The sequence below is a fragment of the Falco peregrinus genome, chromosome 1, assembly GCF_023634155.1.
Source record: "Falco peregrinus isolate bFalPer1 chromosome 1, bFalPer1.pri, whole genome shotgun sequence".
Taxonomy (NCBI): domain Eukaryota; kingdom Metazoa; phylum Chordata; class Aves; order Falconiformes; family Falconidae; genus Falco; species Falco peregrinus.
Window position 1 is genome coordinate 73230230 of NC_073721.1, and position 21676 is coordinate 73251905.

The 21676-nt window shown below is 41.2% G+C and overlaps 1 protein-coding gene across 1 annotated transcript in view; it reads left to right on the top strand.

Moving 5' to 3' along the window:
* Window positions 1–15463: 15463 nt before the first annotated feature.
* Window positions 15464–21676, top strand: part of STXBP6 (syntaxin binding protein 6) — a 121988-nt gene continuing 115775 nt past the window's right edge. The window contains exon 1 of the mRNA XM_055790932.1: window positions 15464–15612. The gene's annotated coding sequence lies outside the window, so the exon portion shown is untranslated. The remainder of the gene's footprint in view (window positions 15613–21676) is intronic.

Sequence of the window (21676 nt, forward strand, 5' to 3'; positions counted from 1 at the left end):
ATGCCATCCAAGGACTCCAATGTTTGATGAAGAAGTTGTATATGCTGGTGCCAGAACACGCTCTAGAGAACTTGGTTTTGTTTCTCTGTCCCCTTGTCAATCCCACATGCCTTTTCACGTTTTTCTCCAAATGTCTCTTTTCTCTGTCCCGCTTCCAGAATGGCCAAGACACATCTCCAAATTTGCCAGCAAATTCCCCAGGGGAAAAATTCACCTATATTTTTCTCCAAAAGTAGCATGATGTGGTGGGGACATGTTGAGGAGCCCTACTTCAGAAATCTCTCTCATGGCTTCTCCATGCTGCTGGCCCGCAGTGGAACTCCTGCCACATGGAGAGCGATTTAATATGCAGAAGCAACTCTGGGTAGCATGGAAGACTGGAAAAATATATAACAATTGAAAAATTCCCAGGTAGTAAGTCATACCTGTGATGCCTCAGTCTGCCTAAGGAAAAGAAGCGTGCAAAGCACCTCTGTGGCAGGTATGGACACCGAAGATGTCCATGCTAGTTTCCAAGATGGCAAGAGTCAGCAAGGAGCTTGTGCAGAGCTCACTGTTCTCTTTTGCTAGGAAAGACACAACAGATTAGCAGATGGTCTTGGACCAAGAAAAGAAAATACAGACCTTTCCTCTTTCCCTTTGCTTACATTTCTTAGCCTTTTCTTCTTCTCTAGAGGAATAGCTAGCCAGAAACCTCATTCTGCAGTGTGGAGTTCGGCTACCTAGAAGACAAGCATCTGATCTTTCTCACTGGGAATAAAACTACAGCCCCACAGTCCCCCATCATCATCTAAGGCAATGCAAGAAATGCCTTTGAAGTATGACCGCATAGAGAAATTACTTTTGTGCCTGACACAATAGCCGGTGAATACATTTAAAAAACCAGTTCTGATTTAAAAGGCTCTTCATTTATCTGAGTATGGAATTTTAGCTTTTCATTCCATGATTTTAAATTCATGTAAAATATTTTATTGACACACTAGTCTACCACTGAATATTGAGAGTCTGATTTCCTGTCCCATCCTTCATTTGTTTGGGAAAGTTATGTTCTTTATTGTAAACACAGTGTGATTTTAAAGCAACTGCATTTTATTTGCAGTTTATACATTTCTGAAACAAAGCGAAACACACTAGTTCTGTTGCATGCACATTAACAAAATCATAATTTTAACATTTGAGAAGGGGTTTTCATATATAATTTAAAGTCAACAAGTATTTTCTCAGCCCAGTGAGCAAAACTGGGTTCTAATGGAATTAATTCTTCCTCACAGGAGATCAAATGCTGTCAATGTGGCTTCTTAATAAGCAGAAGCATAATTTTGAACATGATTTTGATATGCTTGTTAAAATAAAAATCACATTATATAATAATATTTATGCAATCTACACAATTTTTCTTCCTAGCTGACTTGTCATAACACAAAATGTCAATTCCCAACTGTTAAAAACATGACTGCTTTGTTTATATTTTAAATATTTCCCCCCCTGCAATGACATTACTAAACACATAATTTTGGGAGTAATTTTCAGTGTTGTTCAATATCATGTGTTCCTTGTGTGGAATTTTTACCTAAAAGTAAGTACCTACCTTGATATCACAGTCTTCACCTTACTGATTTTTTAAAATATTTTGTGCACACTACAAAGTGGCAGTACATTTTTTAGGAAATATACCTATTCTCCTCTGTCACTACATCTTGCCCGCAAAATCCTGTAAATAAAAATTACATAAAAATCAATAGTGCGGTGGGTTGTGGTTTTTTTTCTTATTTCTTCTACTGATTATTCAAAAGCACTGGCATCTGCATCAATACCATTATATAAAAGACTTCAATAATTTTAACTTAGGGAACATACTTGTTCTAATATTTAACAGCTAATATACCAGTTCAATATAAGCTCTTTGGAAACTGAAAGCAAACTGAACAACAATTTTCTTCATTGATCAGTTGTAGGTTTTGCAAAATCTAATTACAGTCCCAGAGCTGTTGTGACAGACAGCTTGCTTTTTTTTAACCAATCCTTATGTATTGAAAATCTCCTTTCTTATCACTGAAATCTGAATAAGCATTAAATAAAAAATTGTGCTTGTTTATATGGTCATATGAAAATTCTGTGATTTCTCTTAACTAACATCACGAAAATTGAAAACCCTATATATATTGAGTGATTTTAATGTTGCTTTGCTTCGGGCTGTCAGGATAAGGAGCTGCTCAAGAAACTTGGAAGACATAGCAAACACCAGAACATGTGTGTTAGGCCAACTATTGTCCGAGTAAGTTGTTAGTTTCTGAGCGATTCCCCTTTTCTTGGTGCTGATGGGTGAAGAATTGAGAATTAAGAAGAACAGATACGGGTGCTTAACCAAGATTTTACTGAGGCAAAAGTATGTAAGGGATGAGCTCTTCTGTATCCACCGCTCACGGGGATGATGGGCAGGAGCCTTCAAACTAGTGAGCGCCACCTCCTGAACTATTTTGTCAAATGACAGACAACAGCAGGCCTACTGGCTGCCAGAAATGCCAGTTGCCTACTCCAGCAGCTAACAGGGGAACTCAGCGCAGACCTGAGTGTGTGGGCACCGACTCTGCCATCTGGAAGCTGTCCCTTCGCTGGTGGCCACCCTACAGTGTCTTCCTTGGGGTCCCGGTGCAAGCCGGTGTAGGCGCGAGGGTGTTTGTGAGACAGACTTCTGCAGTCAGATGGACCAGCCAGCTCTACTCCCTGCCTGCCACCCTGGGGGCTGGGAGAGCAGGAACCCTTCGGTGGCTGCACAGCTCCATTTCTAATGTCTGTCTGCCATCAGGTTGCAGACCAGAAAGGCTATGAAGAATCACTCTGGAAATGACTGGGCTGAAAGGTAATGGTGTCCTGGTAGTGATGAGGATCCTTATTGGGAGCTTTTTTGCAGGGCTGAGCTCAGAAACGGGAGAGCCTAGGAACCAGCTGCCAACAGCCTACTCGATGTGCCATGCAGATAAGCAGAGGAAAAACACCTGGCGATCTGGAATAGCAGGTCCATCTCCACAGAACACACAGATGTAAATGCCATCGTATGTGCTCTCTCTTCATACCTGGTCCTACTCAAATCTGCACTACTTAGTGATCTGAGGGCATACGGATCCCCTTTGAATGAAGAGTGATGCAAGGCCTTAGGTACAAACAGGACATTTTTTCTCCTGAAAGCTTTTCCCTAATTTAACTTAGCTTTTTGTTATGTTAAACACTCATTCTAGCTATAATTCCCTGACTCAGAGTTCTCATTGTTAACACCTGAGAACAACATCACAGATCACTGAGTATTTTGAAATCAATCGTGTTCTGAAAAATATACAGAAATCTATGAAGTTTTCAGTTAACTTCATTTAAACTGCCTTAACCTCCTAAAGGACACAGTGTGGTTATCTGTATATCATACTATGTATTCTTGCAGTGTACTCTCTGTCATCTTGGGCAGAAGGCTTTACCATCGTAAGTACTTGCATCGGCACTGTTGCACAGAAGAGTACTAAAGATGGTCCAGATATAAGATGCCAGCTGAAAAAAAAAAAAAAAAAAAAAAGTATTTTGGATTTGGTCTACAGGCTGTAAGCAGTAGGGGAGTGTTTGGGTTTTTTATTAAATCCTGTATGTGTATGAAAAACTTCAGCTGAACAAAAAATTGGTTTTCCAGTCTAAGATTTTTTTTTTCTGGTACACAACAAAAACATTTACTTTATTGAAAGGAAAATGAATTGAAAATTTTAGAAAGGTTAACAGATGAAAAGAGAAGTAACCTCATTGAAATTAAGCAGCTACAAGAACACAGCGCAGTCAAAGTGCACATTTCAGAGCAAGGGCAGCACACCCTGCAGAATCTTTATCATTAACATTGATCATGCAATGGAAAAATACAAGTCAGCTGCAGTAATATTCTCACTCACGGAACACTAACTTTTAAACCCAGCATTTGTATATCAACAAGAGCGTATCATTTCATGATTTTCAATTCCTCGGCTGTCTTTTTAATATTTGGAATTTTTGGCCTGACTACTTTCTTCTGCTTCCCCTTATAGGAAATCTAGTCTTCAGAGACAGAAGTGGCATAACGTAGATATTTTCTTTCTTTTTTCCCTAACTTAAGGAGAAAAAACCCAAACAAATCATGTTTACCTTTAGACACAAAAGAAGCAAATACAATAAATATCCAAAACTTTTTTCACTCAGACAAGGTGGTGTCAACAAAAGCTGATTTTAGTACTGCTTATCTGAACACTAAAGTGCTTATAAAGGAGGGAATTTATCCTGTTTGCCAGAGAGATGCAGGTTAAAAATAGCATGGTAGTGAAACAAAAGACTTGATGACAATGTGCCAGATGACAACTAAATGGTCTAGCAAAGGAATAGAAATTAATTCTATGTACAATATCTTCTAACATGCTCTCTTTTTGTACAGAAATTTTTATTTTCTCAGTTACCCTGTACTATAGCATAAGCCTCAAAAATAGAATAGTTAGCAGAATGCAGTGCCAACCAAGTTAGAGATATGCTACTAGATCTGGGGTTTGTATTTGGGCAGGTGGGAGTCATTTTGTTGGAAACAAATTCTGGATTTTACTCATAAGCTATATTCATCATTATTTCTCTTAGATTAACAACAGAAGGCAACTCTAATATTTTGTGTATTGTTAGTTTAAATACGTCACAGAAGAAGACTCTTTTACTTACAGTACTGAATGTACTTTGGGAACAAATTTTATTCAAGAGGTTGGTTGGTTTTCATATTTCGTTTTCTTTTTCATAGACAATGGTTTTTCTTCCCTTAGTTTGCAAAGTAAAATGTAGCTAAGAGAAACCAATCCATTTTTTAATTTTAGATCATTATCAGAAGTGTTAAGAATAAAGCCTAATGAAAACAACGCTTAAGTTGCAGAGGGTCTGCCTAATTTATCCTTGGGAATGTTTATAAGGAACATTAATAATGGCATGAAAGGAAGTTAGTTTGACTACTGTTGCTATTATACAGAGAATGAAAGCTTTTCAGAATGAACCACACTTTAAAATTAATTCCTTAGTATTCAGAAAAGCAAACTTCAAGTACCTGGGAAGTTTATAATCCCTCTTGGGAAGTTAACACTACTGGGCATATATAGGTGTGCAGTGAAATTAATTTTCTAACATGAAGGAAAAGTCACTCATTCTTTTTTAAATCCTGACCAATATAAATTTTTAATACACCATTCCATTACATATGCTCAAATGCTTCCAATGCTTTATTGTAAATACATTAACTTACACACACACCCCCAATTTATTATGTCTTTGTATATTGACTACAGCTATTGAATCAGCATTTTTCATATTTAAAGAAACCTGATGGTGCTATCAACTGTATAATTTGGTAAGTGATTTCAGGTCAAAACCCACAGTATTGATTAAACTCCAGTTTTGAAAGAAATAAACAAACTGAACATCTATTGCTTTATCTTTCTGTGCGTGTGTGTGTGCATAGCTGTTTATTTTGACAAACCTGGTTTGACTAGCTCCCCCAGGGAATGGTGCCATTAATCACCTAATCATGAATGCAAAATTGTCCATTGGGCATTTAAATCATTGTCAGAATACACAGTCATTTCACCCAACTGTTTTTTTAAATTATTGAAGAGGCTGGCTACTATGCCATGTATGGATTGAAAACTGATTTTCTTAAATACAAAATGAAATTGAAAAGTTATGAAGCATGCATGCTTGTTGTTGTCCTTTGCTGTATGTAGTGAAACCTTTTTTAAAGTTTGAGATGTCCACAGTGCTGGAGCTGACTGGACTCCAAGGCTTTTCACTCTGAAGTAAGGATTGGGAGACCTATTGCTCCTGGCAGTGCTGGTGGGCAGTGGATAGCACATGCCATGAGTAAATACACAGTTTAGGATTATTTAAGCCTCACTGCACAAGGCTGTTTCGCCTCTATCGCAGAAAGTCTCAGGGCACTTGCACTGAGTCGTTGAGGACTGTGACTGTTTCAGTAAGGTGATAACGTTGAACAGTATCTCCAAGAAACACACATATGCATATGCATATGTAGGCTATAAATACATGTAAACATTACAAAAAATAAATGTTCATTAAATAACTTATTGATTTATTTCTTAAGACCACTGATTTGGTTCTTTTTGCCTCTGAAGACAACATTTAATCTATTGTCATTTATGTAGGCAACGTATCTTAAAGCTTTCAGGTCGTAACTGGACTTCTACCTAATAATCCTTACTATTCTAAAAAAGTAGGTTCTCCCACATACATACATTCCTCTCCAAGCAACCTGTTCATATAAGTTGTGTCTAATATAATCTCATTACAACCTCTAGCATTGGCAACCAGAGAGCCTTATCAGTGTAAATGCCCTAACAGAGCCTGTGGCTGATTTTACTAGAAGCAGACTCAAATCCAGCCCTGAATTTAACACTATTTCAGATATTAAGTCTATGATACAAAGAAATTTGAAATTATTTTCAATTTGATGTGTCCTCAGAAAAGGCAGACAGATGGTCAGTGGCAGAAAAATAAAAAAGAAAAAAATTGACAGATCTATTTTAATGTTATTATAAATTAATATTAGGAAAAAATATTAAAACAATTTAAGGAGCAATGCTTCACATTTCTAGGACAAGTTTTTGTATCTGCCTTCTTGTATTTTTCTCAAGACTGCTTGCAGAAACAGAGGTAAACAATCATTAGAACAATAAATGTGAGTTCCAGAGAATAAAGTTTGGCAAGATCTTGAAGCTTCTCTAAGATTTATGTTCTTCCAATTTCTGACCAATGCTGAATCAACTGCTCTGCAGATACAGATTTTTTATGGTTTTATTTGATGATTCTTATAAAATAAAAATATATAAGCAGCAACGTTGGTGAGTGAAATTTTTTTATAATTCAATTTGTACTTCAAAAGCATGCCTTATCATTGCGTACTGCTTATATGAGTTCTTATAAGCAGAGGTTTTTACAATAAAACACCTTTTTGCAATTTTTCTTACTCCTTATTCCCACTTTGAAGAGTCAGCTATACACAAATTAGTTAGAAAAGAAAGTACAGTAGTGGTTCCTTGAAGATTTTTATTTGGGAGGTTACAAGAAACATAAGAAACATTCTCCGTCTTGCCAGACATCTGACCACCCCGAGGACAGAGGAGAGCTTTGTAGAGCTTGCCACAGACGTGGTACACCTCCCCATCTACCCCCCTTTGCCATGTCAGGATAAAAACTTCTCAGGCAGGTTTTGAATGTCTGTGCTGGCTTCAGACAGAGCGTCCTCCCAGTTCTTCAGGATGACAACTGAATCTAACTCAGCTGTGGAATCACAAGAAAATTTAATTAGGTTGGGACCTTTGGAGGTCATTTTGTCCAAACTCAAAGCGTGGCTAACTTCAAAGACAGATCTGTCCTTCCCAGGGATGGCTATTCTGCTGCCCCTCTGAGCAACCTCTCCCTGTGTATCATCATTCTCATCACCAAGAATTTCTTTCCAGTTTTATTTACAAACAATACTGTAGTTGAGACAAAATTATTATAGTTACATCAGTAAAACCTGTTAAGAAAAGAAGCCCCTCTAAAAAAAAGCACAAAGTTACAGACCATTCTCCTGTTCCAAACCTACCGTCTGTTGTGCAATCATGGTCACACTTTTAGAATTACTTCTAATTTTACATTTCTTTATCATGTATATTTTTCTGGGCATTTTAAATGGTTCTTCAAGTCTGAAACAACAAAAAGTTTTGAGATTACTTTTGAAGATGCAGCTTTTGCTATCTCTGGGCTTCACTTCTTCACTTGAAAAGTCAGAATATACTTCATAGAGTATTATACGTTAATTATGAAAAATTGGAATATTTCTATTTATTGGTTTAGAATATTGCATTTAAACTGTCATTACCTGTAGATTTCTACTAAAAGCACTCTTTTCATCTTCAAAAGTGCCCGTCACTACTCCAGAACACACATTATCCACAGCTGTTATCCAGAGCTCCACTTAAATCAGTAAAAGTTATTCTCTCAGCTTTAGGAAGTACAAGGTACTGTCCTATTTTGGAGTTGTAATCAGACATGAAATAATTCAGTTACAATGGGTTATCAAATATGGATTCTATTGAATGGCCAATTTTCTGTAAGGATTTCTGTTCACAGCCTTGACTCTCACAGGATTACTCTTTTCTTCAAATTGAATGCAAGACACTGGCTAACTTCTTTTTTAGAAAACTGGAATTTAGAGAGTGTGTATATGTATGTACATATGTGTGCACTTGTAATTAGTCATGAATCCAGACAACTGGTGAACCTACTAGGAGGGGGTTGGGCCAGGTGTTCTCCAAAGTTTCCTTCCAACCCTAATCATTCTGTGATTCTGTGTGATTCTGTGATTCTGTGAATTGCACACATAAGTGACAGCATTCAGCTATCTTTCACAGCCAACTGAAAGGCAAGGTTGTTTGACCTTAATTTTGTAATTTTCATATGCAAAAATAGAAGTCAGATTGAGAACCTTTTGAAAACTTTGCATCTTCATAAACAATTGTGAAGCCAACATCATAATATTGATAAAATTCCTAGTTTTCAAAAAATCTGTTTTCAATGCTTGCTCCAGCACATAGTGCATCTTCAGTTATCTATCTATATAGTCTTTAAACACACTCCTCATTATAATCAAGCTGTTTCAAATATAATATTTAATTTGAGGAAAATACATTTCATGTACATTTTATAATTTCAAATATAAACCCACATAATAGTTTACACCCTAAACAAAATTGGGGTCTATAATCACTGCAACAATGAAAAATAAATTGAATGGTTTTCTAGGAGAACAAAACTTTTCCCCAAACAATCAGATTTTTCTTTTTTTTTTCATTCACAGCTGCAAGCTGAATAGGAAAAGAAACTTATTTCTAAGAAAGGAACATATTTGTATTATCTAATCTGGGACATGATTTAGGAAAGAATACTACAGAACCGATAAAAGATTACATGAGGGCTTTGTAAAGGCATCACAGTAAATTATCTAGTACTGTCTGCTTTTCCTCCACTTTACCATGAAGGGCTTTTTTCAAATTGCTATAAACTTTCTAAGTACTCTTGACTCCAAATCAAAAAAGTTCTCAGTTGTAAAGAATTTTAAATTAACTGTTATGAAAGCATGTTTCTAATCTTTATGAAAGCATGTTTCTAACCCTTCTAAAGCCCTTGAATTTCATAATCAGCCCCATGATCTTTAACACTAGTCTCCACATGGCTATGATACTAACCATTTAGTGATGATAAATAGCAAGGCACGCCGTGGAAATGATATATAATTTTATGTTCCGTTCCCCATACCACATTACAATTCACACCAGAATTTCTGTGGTCAAGTCATACACTTTGTTAGGCCAGGCAGCATGTGATGTCATTCCCCTGGTAATCATAAACATTATGCATAGATTTTATCTGCTGTTTAAGAGAAACCTGTAATTAGTGACTAAGCCACCCAGATCTAATAAAATGCTAGGGTCTTCCAAGCCCTATAAGCACCCCACTAATCAAGCTCCCACTGCTGCCTAACTCACTGCATGTCTTTTCTTAAAAGTGCATCTTTTCAAAAAATGTAGGAAAATGTCACAAACATTTCCAAGACCTCTGAGACTCACTTGTGCTCGCCACTGCCTTGCTGCGTGTCTGAAAGCTTTTTGAGATACCACTGGTCATGGAAGACAATTCTTCACGTTACGGGGCTATTTTTAAACTGGTCCGTACATGTTCTGTGACAAGGTCCAGCAGCTTCTTTTTAGGAAGATGGACAGTTCTAATACATCCCGGTAATTTGGGATTTGCATTTTCCACACATAGACAAAAATACACATACATAGCTTGATGTTATCTTAATTATATTTGAATTAAGGGATATTTCTTTTGGACAGTGATTATACTTAATTAAGCATTTTAATTTTCAATTGGAGATGAGACTTAGAGGAGACCTGAGTTTGCAGTTAGGGATATTATTTTTAATGTAAACAGGAAATGAATAAAGATCATATCAGTGAAGGAACAGTGAACAGAAAAATGATGATGAAATATTCAATGTTTTGTGGTACTTCATTATGTCTGTCTTAAAGAAAAATAAAACAATTGTGTAGAACAGCATCTTCCACATACTGGCCTTTTACTGATATTTTGAAGTATTGAAACTTCATGCTGTTGTTCTATGGTTCTGTCAGATGAGAGTCCCTCAATGAAATACTTGCTTTGATTTACATGTCCTATAGATCATGCGTGTGGAATATCCCTTACCCAGGCTGTTTATTTCTATAAAGAGTTGTTTGTTCAGTCTCATTTGCTTCCCAGCCTCAATCTTTTGGTTGTTCTTTCAGCCTCATGAAAGGAATACTTTCAAGAAGGTATTCAGGAGGTTCATTGCTCTGCAGGAAAATCAGAGTCCAAAAGTTTGGAGAGAAGGAACACCTCCTTTGTGTCCTGCCTATACTTTCTACTGCTGAAAAAGTGTAGAACTCCCGAACGCTCCCTCCTTGGGTAACAAAGGGGTGGGAGCAATTTGTTAAATGATCTTATTATCACCAAGAAGCCTGTATGTATTAATACAGACTTACCAGTTTTGCAGTGCGTAGACACATACTACTTTTCTTGCAAACATTAGTAAATCATGTTAATTCTGTGGACCAGATTGTACCAAATTGCTATTTGTTAAGCAGCACTTGCTAATACTGAGTACTTCCAGAAGAAAATATGACTCGGCAAGGTCAACGGGAAGTATACCTTTATGTTAAAAAATTATTTGTACCTTTTAAAAAAATATGAATGCAATTCTGTCCATTTACTTTCTTACATATGGATGCATTCTTTCATCATTAGAAAAAGCAATACTGCTTATTTCATTCTGAAGCAAAAAAACCCACAGACTTATGGTCCTTCAGATGACACATTGCAGATATGCCATCGTTTTGCGGTATACATGCTGTTCATGACAGATGACTAGTTTCTACTTTTACCTACATTGAACAAGGTTCTACCCCTCCTACTGTCAGCTCTCCTCAGCTCCCCACCTCTGCACTCTTTGAGGCTGGCTGCCTTCCCACTAGGCGACAGGAACACGGGCTGCCATAGAGCCTGCCCCTGCCATCCACCGAGTCCCCTGACTCACCCAATTACTTGTAATCAGAGACCTGGATTTGCCATGAGGCATTTCCTGATCTGAGGGCTTGAACAATTAGCAAGAGGAGCACCATATGCAGGTGGCAGCAGAACACAATTCTGTCTCCCATAGCACTGCAGCCTGAGAAATCTCAAAGTCCAGGATACAGCTCCCTTTTTTTCTATAGTTCACCAATACATTGCATCATGCACTTTCTTATGAGTTATTACCTCTGTCTTGCATCTGTAAAGCATTTAATGCATTTAATTGATTAATGACTTTTGCTATTCACTAAGCCTGAACACCAGCACTTGTCATTAGCAGCCTCATACATTCAGTTTATGCTACATAGCTTTAAATATTATGTTTTAACGTTATTTCCCATATAATACTTCACGTGTCCTGCATAATTAGCACTGCAATGGGACTGCAGACATCCTCGCTCATTAGTTCTTTATCAAGCTGCTTATCAGTGACATTCCTGGGCACTCCAGTGGTTCAGCTGCATAGCTATAATAGTTAGATTTCCCACTCTCCAGGCCTGCACGACATTTCTTTAGCCTAAATTCTGAGGTCATATTTGTCAGAAGCAGTTTATTATCTGAAATGTAATTTTAAGTCTCTTGCACAAAAGCCATTTCCACAGTCTCATGTGCTCCTGCAGCAAAGGCTAAGTTTTGCTTTTGAATACTCAGATGAGTCTTAGACCTAGATAACCATCAGTATCTCTATTTCACCTCTCTTCTTGTGGAACTGATGGAAAGTGAACCTTTCCAAATCTGAACATCCCTCCTGATCCCACAGGATTACAGAACATACAGGCAAGCTCAGAGTTTGTTTCCTGGATCTCAGCCCTGTGAACAGTATGGCTCTCAGAGCCGTGCTTTGTCAGAATTAGTTAAAATGGTTTAAGACAGTATCGCTTCCCAGGTTTAAGCTCTACCTCCTGACCTGACATTGCTGCAAGAAATGTTCAGGTCAGAGGTGAGGTTACTTTGCACAGAGGTAACAGACTATGGATTGGGGTAGAAGAGACACAAACACATGTCCTGGTAAGCTCTGTGAAGGAGTCTGGCATACCACTGTGGGCATTATTCTTTCAAATTTATTCATTTAAATCCATCAAGTATTACTTGTCAGAACCCTTAGGCACTCAAATAATTTAACATGGTTGACTGACTGATCTTTTTTGTGTTGTTTTAGGGCCACGTACATGTGTAAACCCACTTGCTTGCCTAGACCTGTTTGGTATGGAGGCTGTAGTCTGCTGGACAGTTTTGGTGTGCTAAATCTAATAAATGTATCCAGTCATAGGAGGAGAACAATGGCTGAGCACAAGCATGTCACTCAGCCTGATAAGCCCAAGGACACTGAAGAAGATGCTTTACAAAAACAGTACAAGTCACTGTGAATGACAGGCTATATGTTTAAGTTTTAACAAAAGTCCATCAATATAATTTTGCATTTCTAGCAGCAACAATCAACTCACCAAAATGAAATACTATCCATTCAAAAGACGATGGAAGCAAACATGAGACACGTTGGAAAAGTCTGAGTAGCTACAAAAATAAAAGCTGTACTTCAGGTTCTGCTCTTATCTGAAATATATTGCCTACAGAGAACCTACAGGGGGAAAAAAGGAGGACACCCCCCCCCCCCCAAAACAACAACAAAAAAAGAACCCCCACCAAAATACACTAGTACTAAAAGAAGAAAAAGGGATAAAAGGCTGAAGTGCTGAAGTGTCATTTTTTAGTGTTTCCAAATGCATATTCAGCTTTTTTCTTCTTGGTTTCTAGAATCAGGCAATTAAATGACCACTTCAGCTTCGGTGTTTCTAGTCTGTATGGTTGCAAAGAATTTAGAAAATGACATTTTAAAAGACTTGGCATTTAAGTAGCAGATAAAAATGGATCACATATCTGGAAGTTCCCAAGTTTATCTTTCTAAAAAAGGTAGTGATGAATGCTTTCAAGGTCTCATCACTGAAATTCATCACAAAAAAAGTAACCTTGTTTCCAACTTTGCCTTTTAGAACTGGAACTTCATTTCTTCAGGGGTGTGTACTGGGACCTTTGTGTTCAACATCTTTGTCGGCAACATGGACAGTTAGATCAAGCGCACCCTCAGCAAATTTGCTGATGACGCAAAGCTGTGTGGTGCTGTCGACATCCTGGAGGGAAGGGATGCCATTGAGAGGAACTTTGACAGGCTTGAGAGGTCGACTCATACAAACCTCATGAACTTCAACAAGGCCAAGTGAAAGATCCTGCACCTGGGCTGGGGCAACTCACAGTACCAATACAGGCTGGGCAGAGACTAGATTGAAAGCAGCCCTGAGGAGAAGGACTTGGGGGTGTTGGTTGGCAAGAAGCTCAACATGGCCCAGAAATGTGCTCTTGCTGCCCAGAAAGCCAACCGAATCCTGGGCTGCATCAGAAGAAGTGTGAGAGACTACTGCTCTCATAAGAACCCACCTGCAGTACTGTGTTCAGCTCTAGGCCCCCAGCATAAGAAGGACATGGGCCATGGAGATGATCAGAGAGCTGGAGCACCTCTGCTGTGAAGACAGGCTGAGAGCATTGGGGTTGTTCAGCATGGAAAAGGCTTCAGGGAGACCATAGAGCGGCCTTCCAGTACCTAAAGGGGGCCTGCAAGAAAGCTGGAAAGGGACTTTTTAAAGGGCATGTAGTGATAGGACAAGGGGTATTGGCTTTAAGCTGAAGGTGGATAGATTTAGATTAGATATTAGGAAAAAATTCTTTACTATGAGCGTGGTGAGATGCTGAAAGAGGTTGCCCAGAGAAGCTGTGGATGCCTCACCCCTGGAAGTGTTCAAGGCCAGGTTGGTTGGGAGTTTGAGCAGCCTGGTCTAGTGGAAGGTGTCCCTACCCATGGCAGGGGGACTGGAACTAGATGGTCTTTAAGGTCCCTTCCAACCTAAACCTTCTATGATATGATTCTATGAACTGTGGCCTGCTTTCCCCATTTTCTTTTCATGGCTGTGCATCTGGTCAGAAGTCCACGGATGCTGGAGACATGGGTAACCAGACTCACACAAAAAAGAAACCCATCTTTTGGAAATTTATTTTCAATATACAGGGAAAACTGAAGGCCACTGGCGGATGAACTTCTTTATATAGAGGCAGTAAGGCATTTGTGGGAGGCAGTTGCCTACAACCAAAGTAGATTGGCCTGTTTCCACGACACCCATGCAAAACATATTGAAATTAATATGAGTCATTGAACGGATTTCAGAGCATTTTTAAGAGATCTAAACGTGCAGCAATGAGGTGGAGTGTCATGAACTGAAAAACTGAGGCGGTAGTGAACAGCCGCCACTGTGTAACATCAATAACCATTAGATTAAATGATGGGATCAAAACACATGCAGACTGAGCAAACAACCTGCTTACATGTTCGTTAACCAACGGAAACTGCAAGAACGATTCACACCGACAATCCTACAAAAACGCAGTGTTACAAATTAAACATTGTAAAATAAAGTACATAAATATTTGGCTATGTTAGGAATGTTTGTTTTGTTAGGAACCAGCTTATTGTTTTCAAGCATTACACTCCCGGTATCGCCACAGCGGAGGCAGCAATTCCAGCAACGCGGATCGCGGGCACCTCACCGGCACCCGAGGTGCAAAGTGCGGGAGCAGGGCTCGTTCCCAGCCTCGCCCAGGCTGACAGCCCGGGGACACGCTGCTGATGCGCGGTGCTTCAGCAGAGAGCAATGCCCCTTGGGAAACTCCCTGGGGCCCGGGCGGCCGCCCCGCACCTGACCCACCAGCTGCTGCTCCCCCTTCGGGCTCCGGCGGCCCGCTGGGAGCGGGGTCTGCCCCCTCGGCACAGCCCGCGCTGCGCAGCTCCCCGGGCAGCGCGAAGGGTGATTTATACGTTCGTGTTGGCGGTTTGCCCGGCTAAACTCTCCTCACCCCGGCGCCGGGCACCTCGGCCCGCCCAGCGACCGTTCCCGCGGCGCGGCGGAACCCAGCCCCGCGGGGCCCGCCCGGCCGCTCCCCCGGTGCGCTCCCCCGGCCACTCCGGCTGCGCGGCGGCCCCGCGGGCGCGGAAGCGGCGCCCAGCCCGCGGCCGGCAGCGCTTGGGGTTTCTTTGTTCCCTCCCCTCCAGCGATCCCAAACCCCCGTCCCGCCGCGCTCCCGTCCGCCGCCTCCCACAACAGCTTCCTGCCGCCGCTCCCGCGGGCGCCCGGCCCGCCGCCGCTTCGCGGGCGCCCCGGGACGGTGCCGGGGTGGGGGCGGGGGGCGGCCCGCGGGCGGCCCCGATTGGCGCAGCCAGCGCACGTGGGGCCGCCCTCACGCCTCGGCGCTGGCAGCGCGGCGGCTGCCGCCGCGGGGCACGGCACGGCACGGTACGGCACGGCACTCCGCGCGGGGCGCCGCGCACCGCTGCGGCGAGGAGAGGAGCCGGGCCAGGCCGGCGGGAAGGTAGGAGTGGGGCGGCACGGCACCCTGTGCTGCGGGTCGCGGTCGCTGGGGGGCTGGGGGGGGTCCGTGCCCACCGGCTCCCTCGGTGGTGGCGCCGCGCCCGCCCCGTTGGGGCTGCCGGCTGCCGCGGCGCCCGCGGGAGGAGCTCTCTGAGGAAGCGGGGCAGCGAGTTAACGATGAACTCCACGGTGGCGTTTCCCCGCCTGCACCCCGGCGCCGGGAGCGCCGGTCCGAGGCAGCCGGGGCTGCGCCCTCGAGGGGAGGCGGCTGCTCGCGGGCGGCGCTGCGGGGCGGGGGTGGCCGCTGCTGGAGCCCGCGGAGCTCCGGCCGCAGGGGAGCGGCGGCCGCCGGGCGGCGGGGCTGAGGCGAGCGGCGCGTCTGGCAGCGCAGCACTCCGTCCCCCGCCGTCGGAGCGGGGCGGCGGGGCGGGGGCAGCGGGAGGCTTCGCTCTGCCACCGGCCGAAAGCCTGCGGGCTGCCCGGAGCCGCGGGTGCAGGCCGGCAGCGCTCGGTGCTCCCCCGCCGTTCCCCCGGGGGGAGGCTGCCCGTGTGGTGAGGAGCAGCACAGAAGCGGCCGGCAAACGTTAAGCGGGTCTGCTGGTCTCCTTCCAGCACAGTGTTTTAGGAATAACCTTGACAGTTCAGTGAGTCGGCCACCGCTGCATCCCTGCCTTCTGTTCCAACTAGCTTGCTAAAGGAAAAGTAAAACTTACATCTGCCTTCTTCACCCTCCTGTGTTGCTCTGATGCTGCCGAAGCCTGAAGTTCAAGGAAATATTTACCATTACTTAGAGAAATGTGTTATTCTCTTTTCATCTCATTTTGCCTTCTGTCAAACAGAGGAGTTCGTGTTTTAGGAATTACATCACTCTGCAAATCCCCCTATCTTCCTCTAAATATAAGCTGCCTGTTAGGATATCTTTAGCTTAGCTGTTTTCCTTTTGTGAGTCTGAACTAGTGTTACTGCTTTTCACTGCTTGAACGGGCGCCTCGGGCCCATGACACCTCTCTTAGGAGCTTTAGGAGTTGCTGATGTGGTCGGGCTCATCTGGCATTGCTTTGTGCTTAACGTTACTGAGGCGGGCAGGACCTTTTCCATCCTGAAATACTGGAAGGTGGCAATATGGTATCTTGATTCTCTTTTGATTATGACATCTAAGCAGAGCTGCAGGATCTAACTGTAAAGGTGGTCTCTGACCTGCCGTCTCTTCTATGAGATGAACAAGCAGAGGGCAGGGAAGTTGGACCTTGCTGGTGGTGCATGGAGTTAGCAAGTCATAGGTTTCTTTTGCACGTCTGTAGTTTCCAAGCTCCCTTTAAGTCCTGAATTTTTCTGTAAGCATAGTTAGCTGTTTTAATGAGGCCTTCAAAAAACACCGCATTTGGAGTTTTTAAGTAATGAACACAAAAGAAATACTTGTAGTTTATGAGTGTGAATAATGATGACAGTGATTTGGGATTCCTCTGTTCCATGAAATATAATTTTACAGTTGCTTTTCCCTAGGAAGAATGATCCCCCATGGGGCTGATGGTAGTTTGCTTGATAAATTACTTGAAAAGGGTCTCTCTTCCAGTGAGATGTTTTAGGGTCTTTCTGCCTGGGGGAATGCAGTTACGGTGTAGTCATGCCATGCTGATCTCCCTTGTGTATATTCTTGATCTTTGAAAATATGTCTTAAAATTTGGATGGCACCTTTAACGATGTGCTAAGATAAATCAATGAAAATAGAAAAAAATACTGTGGTGTTTTTAGAGTGGAGTGAAAGCACCATTCTGGAATTTTGTCCAATCACCATTTTGTGATAGCTTCCCCAGGTGAAGGAATTTCCAGGTGGGAAAAGGTCTGTGAAGGACTGTGCTATGGAAAGTAAGGAGTGTTTTAGCCCTGAGCAAGAGTGTTTGCTGTGGGGACTGAGGTTGCTTTTAACTTGCACATGATTTCTCATCTCTGTTTCATTTACCTTCTAAGTGAGTGTCCCTCTGGATGTGGTCCGGATCTGAACATCTAGAGTCAGGGAACTGTGATGATAACACAATAACATGTGCTACAGTAGGCTCAAGGAGGAGTATTTTGTATTTTTTCTTTCAGGTGTATATTCACATCACCTCCCTCCTCTGTGCATGTAGAAACAGTGAGGATAATACAAAAAATAAGTTATTTATAAAATACTCAGTATGAAGGGTTTGGGGGGTGTGTGGTGGTTTTTTTTGTGGTTATTTTTTTGTTTGTTTTGTCTTGTTGTTTATTTCTTTTCCCCTCCTAGTTGAATATCTTTTCATTATACACTACTTCAGGGTACTTGTACTGGAAGTTCACTTCTTAAATAAGATGTGTTTGTCAGTAGATACTTCTTGTGTTTGTATTGTTGGTAGATTAAAGAGTACATTTTAGAGAACTTAAAAATATCTTTTAAAAAACCCCAGTTTTTAAAACTATATGGGATAAGATGACTTCTATTTTTGTTATGAATAAAATTATGTGAAATGCTGACTCTGGAAAATAATAGCTGTTGATCTGTTTTGGGGGGAGATATGCTGTCTAAATAATAGTGCATTTGTTTGTTCTTTATTTTCTTCCTTTGTAACTTAATGTTGCTTTCCAGTGCACGGCTGGGAAGTTAACATTGCCAAGGTTGTACGAAAGTGTTTTAATCAGTTTTGGAAGCTTGTGTTTGGATAACGTGATGGTAAGACAAATTGATTCCTTCTGGTTTTAACCAAACAGGAATGCTTTAGCGAATATGTGTACAGAGACAAATCAAGTCCTTCAAGAGAACACTTAATTTGCTTAGTCCTTGATTGGCAGTGTCTAGTGATGTTGGGGATTTGAGAAACGGATGAACTAAAAAGCCTTGGCATTAATTTGTATTGTAGCCAGATACACTGGTGAATTCATTAATACACTTTTGCACATGACTGCAGCAAGCAGTGCTGTGTTAACTGTATAAAAATGTGTTTAAATTTAGGCTTTTGGTTTGACCGTTTCTTGTCCCGAGTCAGGACACAGAAACTAGAGTAAAACTAGTATCTTACCAGTGCTAATAAACATAACCTGACTGTTTCTGGTTGCTTTTCATGTAGTATTCCTTGGTTATACAAATCTTTAATAGGGAATAACTAAAGCAGTTCTTGGTGTTTTGGGTTTTTTTTTGTGTGTCCCAGACAAATTTCTTAAACTTGGATAGAAGGAGAGCAAAACAGTAACAAAATTCAAAACAAGAAATATGTTAACAAGAGAAGGGACTGTTGGTTTTCCTGCCCAAATGATGTCATTGAACATTTAGAATTGTAATGTGAAGGGGGGGAACTCTGGTTTTAGTGGGGTGGGGTGAAGGACATTGCCTCTTACTGCTGCTGCGCCCCCCTCCCCCAAGTAAGCTGCTCTCAGAGAAATAAAAGGTGGTTTCTCAGGAAACAAATGCATTTCTGAGGCTATATATATCAGAAATTTGTGAAATGTACTCACTGGGTAATTGGGGGGAGAAAAAAGACCAGACCATTTTACAAAATGATTGTATTCAAACTCTTTCAAAATTGCCACTACCCTCCCCTCCATCTCAAAAATATCTTTTTCTGGTAGTCCATTCTCTTTCCCCAGTATGCATTTACTGGAGGCCCAGTTAACTTTTGGCATGAGTCGTTAATTGTGGCTCTTTAGAGCTCATAGTTGAACATTAAGTTGTGTTTTTCCCATCTTAAGCTTAGGCAGACATCCTCTGCACCTGAGGTCTTGATACAGATGATGCTGTTGGGCTTCTTTGTCATAAGTGTAAATGATACTAATTCCTTTGCAAATGGAATTGCATGACTGTAGGTTAGCTTAATAATATTATGTGTTTCTACTTTCCCTTTCATAATTTCTCTTTGTCAGGTAATGATGGGAAAGGTTTTCCAACCGTGCTGTAGGTCAGGGAGCAGTTTGGACCGTAATGTTCCTGGAAGGACGGGTTGTGTTCTTTACAAGATAGCATTTGTATTGCATTTCTGATGCTTGGAAGACCTAGGTTTGTGTGTGTGTGTGTATTGAACATTGTGAGCTTCTGACTTTTATGTGTAGTGGTAATGCAGTGACAGTAGCCCCAAGGGAAGAAATCTAGGCATTTCTGATCTGTAACATTTTGATTTCCTTAATAAACCAGGAGCCTAAACTTTTTCTTTCTTGCCTTTTAAACTTGGTTCTAGCAGTACCAGCTCCAGGAGACCTGTCCAGCTGCCAGCCCCCCCCCCCCCTCCCCCCAACTATGTTTTGTAGTAACTGTAGATGTTTTCCCTTCTTTATTTTTTCTTACAGGTTGCATGTTATTTTTGTATCTGTGAAGTTCCCAAGTAGCATGAAATTCATGTGGTACAATTACAACCAGATCTGTTAATAATAAGGGACCCCCCCAAATTATATATGTGTATATATTATGTGCATGTATTATATATAGATAAAAGTATCAAATGCTTTGGATGGAGCCTTTGCAAAACAGGTTTGTGGGTAGGTTCAGTTTGTCTTGTTTCTGCATAAACCAGTTCAGTTAAACCTGTATCAGTAATAAATAATAAACTTGTTTTGGATTAGATTTCAGTGTAAGAAGTTAACCTGTTCCAGTTAAACTGATCCAAAATAAACCTGGTTAAACCATTAATAAAATCTTGCTGCTGTGGAAACAATTCCTTTTGTGTGAAGCATCAACCATAAGGTAAAATCAGAAATGTAACTTTTATAAAACTCGGTGCTTGCCTGCAATTTACCTGCAAAAAAGATCTAGTAAATACTTATAATTTTTTCTTTAAAACTGTGCTAGCCAACGTATTTGTTACTTATACATTTTGGTTTTGGGTCTGCTTTTCACAGACAATTCTGTGCTATGCTTGTAGGCTGTTCTAGAAGACACTTTTTTTGTATTTTGCAATTACTTGCTTACAGAAACAAAACAGTAATTCCCTAAGTTTGCAGTTTTTTTCAGGATTGTTGAAGTGCAAAATTGTTGTGTGTTTTAATTCTGTTTCTACCTTTCCACTTGCTACTGTGTTTTAGAGGAGGGGAAAAGCAAACACTTGGACATAGGTGATCCACACTTGGAAACTCCCTCTTGGTAAATTAGTAGAAGTTCTAGGATGTTCACAAGCTTCCTCTTGCATTGTTTGCCTTTGTGGGTCATTATCTGAGCAGATCAACTTTCTGTCTTTGTTTAAAGAGACACAGTGCTCAGGTCATTATTGTTAGTCATATATAGGAAGAAAGATTGTGACCAGTTATTGACAGAGTAGTATTACTCTGTTAAAGTGAGTTTCTGTTATTTATTTTCATGAGCTGGCCTGGCAGGGTCCTGACACTGTAATAAAAAGTGTCCAAATGTTTGATATGCCCAGAGGTTAGTGACTAGTCTGTTAGCACCTTTGTGACTTCAATAGAAACACTTGCAATTAGTTTTGTGGAGTGGGAATTCATTCACTGTAGGTTAGTAATCTGCTCTACCCTCTAATGGTGTACACCTGGTTGCTCTGTAGACGTCCATGTTGGGGCCTTCGTCTTTCAGGCAGCATGCACCCGGGAAGGGATGGATGCTCAGAGATGGGCTCCACTGGTGCCTGGCAATGCAAAGGGACTTCTTACTGGCTTCCTGGTGGCTGTCAGTTCCTAGCTGATAGGCAGCCACTGCAGATGGGCTCTGTAGCTCTGGCCTTTGCCACTTTACTTCACTGGATGCAAGTTATGAGATTCAAAGAGGCAAAAAGTGTCTGGCATCTTTGCGCGGGGAAAGACCAACAGAAGAACTTTTATTCAGCTGCCCTTGGTCTCTTAAGGACAGATTTAAAGGTAGGTGTTGAAACTCAGAATTCATAGCTTAATTTTGTCATTTTTAAAATCTGTATCTACACCAAAGTGATTGCCTGAACAAAGCAATCTGACTTTAAAATACAAAACCCCCAGAAGATCGCAGAATTACAGAACAGCTGAGGTTGGATGGGACCTGCGGAGGTCCCTTTTTTCAGTTCTGTCACACCTTTCTCTTTAGGAAGCTTTTTTGTTTATTTTAGGAGATGTAGAAAGGAAATTGCTGTTTGGAAACTTAAATG